Source organism: Lactuca virosa, chromosome 1 (assembly GCF_052849685.1).
Source record: "Lactuca virosa cultivar CGN04683 chromosome 1, Lactuca_virosa_CGN04683_v6, whole genome shotgun sequence".
NCBI lineage: Eukaryota > Viridiplantae > Streptophyta > Magnoliopsida > Asterales > Asteraceae > Lactuca > Lactuca virosa.
The window spans coordinates 16,169,965-16,180,003 of NC_136426.1; positions in this window are offsets into that span (position 1 = coordinate 16,169,965).

A 10,039-nucleotide genomic window follows, 5' to 3' on the forward strand; every position below is an offset into this window, starting at 1 on the left:
CATTTCATATTTCGTAGCTAGATTTAGTTTGAATCCTCTTAATTACATTAGTCAGTCATGGTCAATTGTCACTGTTCAGGCACGACTTATGTTGCATTAATAATTAAAGCAATAACACCATATATTTGATTCCAATTTGTTGAACGAGAAAGTTAGCAGATTTCACATAAGTAAGTTTCATTTCATCCTAGCATAGCAATCGCATATCATGTGGATGTGGATGAATGGCATCGTCGATAACAGAATTTCTTAATTAAACATTTTCACAACAGGCGTCAGAATCTTAAATATGTGTTGTTAAGTCTACTCGTATGTGTCAAATGTTTTACCATTATTATTAAGTATTACGAGTTCAACTTCAATGTTGTCTATAATTCTACAAGAGTATTTATGATATGAACATATACACTTGTGGAATGCGATCCACTATTTGACCCTTCATTTATGTGATTCTACAACAATTTGTTCGGATCTTACATTTTACCTATTTCAAAGGGAGTTTTTATAGAATGCAAACTATGTCACAAGTAATATTTTCATCACAACACACAAACCGTACAACATTTAGGGCTTGCTTACCAAAACTAGTTAATAGCTTAAAGTTACATCTTTTATTTGTATAGTAGTATTCGACAAAAATAACTCATAATTTTTAAAGATATATAAAATTAGATAAAAACTAAACGTATAGTCGTAAATACATGTTAATTAATTTAAATTTAACATACCTAATCAATTAAACTTTATACAAAACCAATGCTTGTTTTATGTAGTTCAGTTCACTTTTTTTTTTTTTTTTTTTTTTTTTTCCTCTTTGATATATAAAAAGCAAACCATTGTTGTTTCGGTTTAGATATTTTGTTTTTCTCAGTTTTTGGTTCATATTCGATTTTATTAAAGTATAATATGGAAGGTGAGAAGAGAAAACGTTAGAGAAATAAAGAAAGCCAAAAACCATAGTAAGAACAAAAAAGGAAATTAAATATTGTCCTAACAAATTTAAAAAATAGTTGAGTTTATAGTAATATTCGATTTTAATACAGTAGGGTACATCGTAAACTATGCAACCAATTGGGATCACTGTCCAAAGAAAAGGAAAATCTTGACGTGTATTTGCTATGGTACACTCTGGTGGATTTGGAAAGCCAGGAATGACAGGTTGTTCAAGAAACTACGTATTCCACCAACGAAGGTTGCAGACAACATCCAATCACTAGTATACATATGGATTAAGCAAAGGAGTTCCTTATATGTATGTAATTCGGTGGATTGGTGCATTCACCCTCTCATCCTTCTCTGTTCATGTTTCCTGCCTTCTTTCCTTTCTTCTTAAAGCCTTTTTGTTCTCCCTTTTTCTTGCCCTTCTAGCTACTTTCTAACCGTGGTCTTTTTATAAAATATTTGCCGGTTCAAAAAAAAAAAAAAAACAATGATGCGCTAATAGATTGTTTTCAAAATGTGAAATTTCGTGAATAATTATAAGACATTGATTAGGATTTTTAAAATAAGTGCGACCTTTAGTATTAAAGAATATTATATTATATTTGTTTTAGGAGGTATTATTGACATTCCGAACTGATAATCAATTTTTTTTGACCAATTATTTTTTTCATCTCAATTAAACTAGACATCCGTGAGTTTGAATATTGTATTCGTCATTTGAAATAACTTTTTATGAATTTTTTGTTTAAAAAAAAGGATAAAAACTCATTTTGCCAAAAATGTTTTTCTTAATCGTTTGATCACGAAAGAAAATGTAAGCAAAATATATATCAACTTTTGACCTTTTTGTAATCATCAACATATCATTTAAACACAAAAAGATATTGCAAATATGTTAAATATTGACCTTTTTGTAATGGGTCAAGCTAAATATTTTTTAAGGTGTTCTTTATATATATATATATATATATATATATATATATATATATATATATATATATATATATAAAAGAAAAATAGAATTTCATATATGTCCTTAAACATCAAAATATTATATTTGTCCAAACTAATTTCTTAGTATCATATTTACCGTTTATAAACCTTCACAAGATCATATTTGCCCAAAAAAATTACTAATGTTTTTAATAGTTTATAATCATTTTTATATCTTAAAATTATTATAATAATTAAAATTTTTAACCATATTATCCATACGTTTATAATAATGGAACGTCTACTTCTAAATTGTTGGAATGTCGCTCTCTAGACAAACAAAACGTTTCATCTTCAGCCCTCTTCATAGAATGTATGCATTGATTGTTTAGTTTTGTTGTCGTTTAATATGATGTTGTAGATGGAGGATATTTTAGATAATACCAATGATATTTTGATGTTCAAGAACAACATATATATATATATATATATATATATATATATATATATATATATATATATATATATATATATATATATATATATATATGATATTTTGATGTTTGAGAAGGGCATTAATAGTTTATTTTATTTCCTTCTTTTTTATAGTTTATTTTAGATTTTTAGCCCTTTTTATTAGTATTGCATTATATTCTATCTCATAATTTATCTTGGATTGTACCGAGTACTTTCTATTTTGCATGAGATGTTTTGTAGGCTTCTTGAGTCTCGATGCAATTGCGGTTTGGCTTGGAGATGAGCTTGGTGGGCTTTCGAGACATTATTAGGCTTTTCAGATCCATCAAAGAGGATTAGGGCTTAAAATGTTAAAGACTTGGATGAAGTGGGCTTGTGAAGATGGGTCATGGACTCTTATTATTGGGCATGGACTATCCATTTGAAGCTTGAAGATGATTGGCCAAATTTGAATCATGTGAGGCGTGAAGGGGACCAAAGGAATCTTGAGTAGTGGGGTGGAGTAGTGGAGAAAAAGAGCCAATAGCGTTTCAGCACCATTTCCGAGGGTGGAGGTCTCAGTCATGCAAACTTGCGAGGGTACCCGCACAACTGCACACTTTGGGGCACTTTGGTAATTTTGCTCACCATTTTACCTTGGGGGGGGGGGGGGGGGGGCTTATGTTTGGCAGCTACACTTTGATTTTTCCACCATTGGAGCACCTTGGAGGCGATTTTTGAGAGCTTGATCTACATTCTTCTCATCCTTCTAGTAATTGTTAGTTTCTTGATGCAAAAACACTTTTGTGATTGTTATCTTGTTGCCATGAGTGACTAATCTCTTTATTTTGGTTGACTTGGCTAAAACCCTTGGATATTTGTGGGTTTTGAAGGATTCATGCTTGATTTTCATTTATCTTTTGTTTATGATTCTAGTTCATATTTCTTATGCTTGTTTAATAATTTGATCATGAGCTTGGTACTTGAATGAACAATTGTTGGTTTATTTTTTTAGTTTAGCATTGAATCATTGAATTTCCTTAGAACAAGGGTTTTATAATGGTAGAAATCATATATAGCTTATGAATCATGACTCCTTTATAGATGTGTAAGCATTGACATCCTCCAGGAATTGGGGATTTCTTCATTCTTAAGGCTAATCAACTTTCTCGGGTTCAATTGCTTCAATTGAATCCTTGATTTTGATTAAGAAGGTGTGTTGTGGGCTTCCCTAACCTCTATATTACATTTGCTATAATCAATTTAGGATGAATGATAATATATTGAATCCTAATGATAAACACACAAATGTCCATTGTGTTGAATTGCCTTGGTTGACCAATTTTCTCCTATATTTGAGCATCTCATGTAACATCCCAAAAATTATAAGGTAAAAATTTCATTTTTAATTCAACCAGAAACACCAATTATCCTTTTTCTGATTATTCAAAAGTATTTCAGAATAAAAACAGTTATCAGAGTACAATCCCAAAATCATGAAGTTGCGGAAACATGGGTGGATGCGCTGCGATCAAGTTGGGCCCTTCCATTTCGATCCGAAAGCACCTAAAACCATAACCATAAAACTGTAAGCACAAAGCTTAGTGAGTTCCCCAAAATACCACATACCATACATACATTGGGCCTTGCCTGACAACCATCGGGCCCCGCCCGACGTCAAGCCCCGCCCGTAACAGATTTGTCAGTAACATGAGATGAGCCCCGCCCATTCATACTCGTCAAGCCCCGCCTGGTATACATACAAATACATAAAATACATGCAAGAATCACTAAGATAAACAACATACAATGCACTCATCAGGCCTCGCCTGGCATCGGACCCCGCCCAATATACATATCGCATATCACACATGCAAGAGTCACACATATAACTGACATCCTATCATAATAAATCATGGGCCGACATTGGTGCCTTCAACCCGTTGAACATAGTGATGGGACTCACCTCAATAAGAAGATAGCAAATCTCACACCCACGTCTGCTGCACAACAGCTCCTCACCCTAAACACAATCAATACCAACCCTAGTTACTTTCTTAAGGTGAAACCCATAAATCATGAGGCCCAATAATGAACCAAGCCCAAACTAGGCCCATTAATGGACCAAGAGAGCCCTAAGGTCCAATTTCATAAGGCCCAAAGCCCTGGAGTCCAAAAAGGTGGCCCAAAATCAAGAAGGCCCATGAAACGTACGCCTTGCGTACCAACTTGGCCCTACGTATGACCCATCGACGCGTAAGGTACAACTCGTCAAAGCAGGAAAATGGGGACTTCATGCATTACGCTGAGCGTACTCCTACGTACACCCAACATACTCACTAAGTGACCACATCCTCACACTAAGCACTTAATACTTAAGACCAAACGTCCAAACTCAGATCTAACTTCATTTTAAGGTCTTAACACGTAAAGTTGGCGACTTTACTCCTTTGTATGTCTTAATGGGACCCAAAACCTGTTTTTGTCCAACTAAGTCCATGACATGAACACTAACTCTCATATGGTTCATTCACATTCATCAAGATGACATTTTTATGCACTAACAACTTCAGAAATGCTAAGATCCAACATTCTAAGCTCTTGGAGTGAATCAAACTCACAAAGATGACTTAAGGGACCATAATATGCCCAAAACAAGCTCTAGGCTACTTCTAACAGATATAGTTACCAAGATAGAACTTTATACCTTCTAATGCTAGCAAAATGGATGAAGAATCTGGATCTATGAGCTCCACTTCAACCAATGCTTGAACACCAAGCTCCTTCTTCTTCAAAGTGAGCAAAAATACCAAAGGTTAACCACCAAAGCTCAAGAACACACAAGAACAAGCTAGGGTTTAGTATTTAGGGTTTAACGGGATGGAGGCTAAAGATAATATGGTTTGAAGATGAGTTAAGGCCATTAAATAGGGTCCAAGACCCTAAATTAGGGTTTGCACCTGGCTGGAGTATGCCCTGTGTACTCTTGGTACGCCCATCGTACTCCAAGGCCATGCACGATCCATTTGAGCTAGTATGCCCGACGTACACCCTGTACGCCCAACGTACTAGGCTTAGCCCAAAAACCTCCTAACTTTTGAAGGCCATAACTTCTTCATTTTAGGTTCGATTTAGATGATCCTTATGTCCACAGAAAGGTAATGAGAAGCTCTACAATTCTATCAACTCTCCTTTGCCTTAAAATTTTCCAAACTTAAATACAAAATTCATAAAAGGCCCGAACTATCACTTTACAGTTATACCCTTGGGCTCCAAAGCACAAACCGAACTCGCAGACCTCCTAATCTACATTATCCACATCAAAAGGGGTCTAAATCTCCCTTTCCCCAAGGCCCAAAGCCTTATGATGACTGATATTTGGGTCACGACCCTGAATTAGGACAAAATTCAAAACAAGGTGTTACATCTCACCATCTTGCTTAATTGCTAGTATTTTAGTTCTTCAAGTCTTTTAGCTTTCAAACCGAACTCGCGGACCTCCTAATCTACATTATCCACATCAAAAGGGGTCTAAATCTCCCTTTCCCCAAGGCCCAAAGCCTTATGATGACTGATCTTCGAGTCACGACCCTGAATTATGAAACGATTCGAAACAGGGTGTTACATCTCACCATCTTGCTTAATTGCTAGTATTTTAGTTCTTCAAGTCTTTTAGATTTCAAACAATCACAAAACCCCCCATTTTAGTTTAGTTGTAGTTAGTTAGTTTTATTACACTAGTCCCATCGGATTGCATTTGTGATTGAATACACCCATTTCCCCGAGAATCGATACCCCTTTTTACCATTATATTACGTTTTATTTGAAAGCAAATGATGTAATTTGCTTGGTGGACTTGACATCCCACCCGACATATACGATATTTTAAACTTTTATGAAGGATAAGTATGATATTTAGATATTAAGTTGGACAAATATGATATTTTAATGTTTAATAAGGATATATGAAATTCTACCTCAAACAAAAAGAAATGATTTTTTGAAATTCTGAGGGTGAACTGGACCAACCCTGGCTCATAAGCGGCTCGTCCATGTTTGTGATAATCATTATCTCATTCTTATCCAACACTAATCAAACAAGGCTATATTCAATATTCTTTTTTCATGGATATAGGTAAAACTCTGTTATCTTCATGTTTAGAAAAAACACACTAATGCATGCATAATATTATAAACTAAAAAAATGATATTAAAATTAAGAACATTTTTTTTCTATTAATTCATAAATTGATAAATGATATTGCATTCATAACCATATTTATATAAATACATTGTTCCTTTTATATATATATATATATATATATATATATATATATATATATATATATATATATATATTAGGTGTGAAACTTGTGTACTACACGAGTTTATTAAAAATAAAAGTTTAATATCAAGGTGTAAACCTTAAATATATTTTAAAATAATAAATACAAAATATATAATGAATAAGTAAGTACTTTAATCTATAATAGTAAAAAATCGTTAAAATACTTTAGTAATGATGCTGGAAATTAAGGTGTAAACGTTAAGAATTTTTTTAAAGTAAAATTTTGAAATAAATACAAACGCAATGATGAATAAGTAGGTAATTATTCAACAATAATAATAAACCATTGACATATTGTAAATAGTTGTTCTGAATCACAAATTTTCAAATACTTTTGAATACAACATTAGATATCTTCTTACAAATGTTACCGTCATTGTCTAAAATTAATACTTTTAATCTATTTTTGCTTTTAACTATGGATAATGCAACATACAACTGCCAAAGAGTGAACATTGGTTGTCTCCAAAACAAACTCACATTCGATAGTGACTATCCTTGAATTTTGTTTATTGTCATTGCAAAACATACAACAAGTGGAAATTGTCTTATTTGAAACGTGAAAGGAATCCGTTTATTCGAAGGCGTCAAATATATTATTGAAATAAACGTACGGTTTCCTATGTTACTTTCGAAAATTATCTCTGCTTCTATGACACACGTACCCAATGTGGTAACTTGTTGCCTCGTTCCATTACACAAACCACACCGATCAATATTCCTTAGTAACATAACTGGAGCATCGAATTTGAATACCAACTTATAAATTGGCAAACCTGAAGGTTTAAGACCACTCAGAACATCAGGCAAGTATAAACTTTATCAATGTCACCGTGAACAAAATCTGAATGACAAAGACTGTCTGAACTCAAGTATTCTTTTTCATATCCCAAAAATAATGATAACAAACAAGCGTTTATTTCTTGAACGAATTCATTTTTCGGTTCAAGTATTGCTCTTTCTTGAAAAAACATCACATTCTTGGCATTTTGAATAATAAAAGGATAGACAAATGCAATTAATGAACCAATAAGATTAGATGAATTAGTAATGAGAAAATCATCTGAGATATCAATAGTTGCCTCGCCATCATTTAAACCACTAACCTTTCCTTGTCCTGAATCCAAAAGCCACTTTGCAAATGTCGCTATTTCTTTAACCTCATGTTTTTTTTGTTATTCTTAAGAATTGACAATTTAACCAAACGTATGAGGAACTTAATAAAGCATTCACAACATCTTGTCTACTTTTGTTAGGAACAACAGACAAAATCTGTGGGAAATCGCCTCCAAAAACAATAGCTTTTCCTTTAAATGACAATTTTGAGTGGCTACGAAGATCACTACTCAATATATCCTTAAAATATCGATCTAACGCTTCCAATGCATGCTTATGAATCATAGGTGCCTCATCCCATATAACCAATGATGTTTCTTTAACAATTCAGAAACATCACTTATAACACCCGTGTCAGGTATGAGTTAATATGTTAATCTTTGAATTTCATTCTTGGGTGACCACGACGTGGTGGATCTTCACCATGACGTGGAGATTGTTTTCTTGGCCGTGGGTTTTAATGACCCGCCACGGCGTGGCTATAAGTGCCACGATGTGGCAGGTGGTTTTAATGAAATCCTAGATTTTCGGGTTGGACCCCTATCTAAAGGAAGGAGGAGGCTAGGGTTTTCTCACCCTTAGCCTCCATCAACCTCTTATAGCTATGAAAAAACCCCTAACCTCTTTCCTCTATTTTTGAAGCCCCTTTTGGTATTCTTGGAAGTTTTGAAGAGAGAAGGAAGAAAAAGGAGTTAAGATCCAACAAGTAAGCCTCCATTCTTCACCCTAGCACTCTTCTGGACCTTTGTAAATATCCAATACTCAATTTTTATCATGATAGGTTGCTAGATCTTGATTATTATCCCATAATCTTCTTTAGGGATGTCAATGGGGGCAAATGGGATGGGGATTGCATCCCCCGCACCCGCCCCCAAAATTCCCCCGTTCACCTGCCCATGCCCCTACCCTCGAAATCTTCATCATTCCACCCCCGCTCCTAAATTCCCCTTCTTACCCCCATCCCCGATTGATTTTGGGCTAACTTATTTGGGCTAAAATAAGTTCTTGTTTGGGCTACAAGAAACAATTTTTGGGTAACAAATAGTTATTTATAACATAATTTTACATGTTACAAACAACTTAAAAATGTGTTTTTTGTTGAACTTTGGTACGTCAAAATCATTCTATTGTTTATTATATTTATATATTTAATATATTTAAATATATATAATTTATTAACGGGGCTGTGACAAACCGATACTTTCCAGTCAACAAAAGTCGATTTTCGTCAAATAAAATTTCGAATTTTATTCTTTCCGTTAAGTTGGTAAGGGTTGGAAAACCATTTAAATTATATAAATAAAATTTATATAAGTCTCGGAACCAAAATCATGCGAAAAATCAAGTTTTACTTCGAAAATCAGCCAAGTCTCGTTCATCCCGGTGTTTACGGTCGCAAACGCGTTTACGGCCGTAAACCGTTCACGGCCGGGGACCCCGCCTCCGACCGTAAACCCAACCTATATATATATATATATATATATATATATATATATATATATATATATATAGCTGATTTTTACCCTCATGTCTACACTTCTGGCCGAAAACTCAACATTCTCTCTCTAAACCCACCAACCGAAAACTCAAGTTTTCTCTCATCTATCCTCCGAAGATCATCCAATCCACCTTGGATCTTGTTTTGGAGCATCAAGCATTCATCATTTCATCAAATCAAGCACTCTTCATTCATGGGTTTAAGGCCGTGAACCTTCAAATCTTCATATTTTCACCAAGAACACCAAGAACAACCTTCAAATATTCAAAGGCCGAGAGCAGTTCACGGCCGCAAACCATTCAGAGGCCGCAAACCATTCAAGGGCCAAAATCAGTTCACGACCGCAAACTACCCTAAATCGTGAAACTTTGTTGTAAACCCACTTTCCAACTTCGATCGAGTCTCGGTAACATTCCTATACCAAAAGCAAGTGTTTTCTAACACTATAATTAATGGGTTCACTAATTTAAATGCATATATGTGTTTAATTATTATTAGGATTCCGTTAATTTCGCGTACAACAACTCGAGGGTCCTCATTCCAGTCTCGTTGTCCGACACTTACATGCAACCAACGGTGAGTTCATACCCCCATATTTTCCAAGCTTTTTCAATGTTTCCAGGGGGAGAATACAAGTAAAACACAACTAATCTTGTGTTTAAAAATATAATTTTGTTTATTATATTTTCTTACCGTTCGCATGCATTTGAACATGAAACTTACTAAACACGACAAACATTGTGACT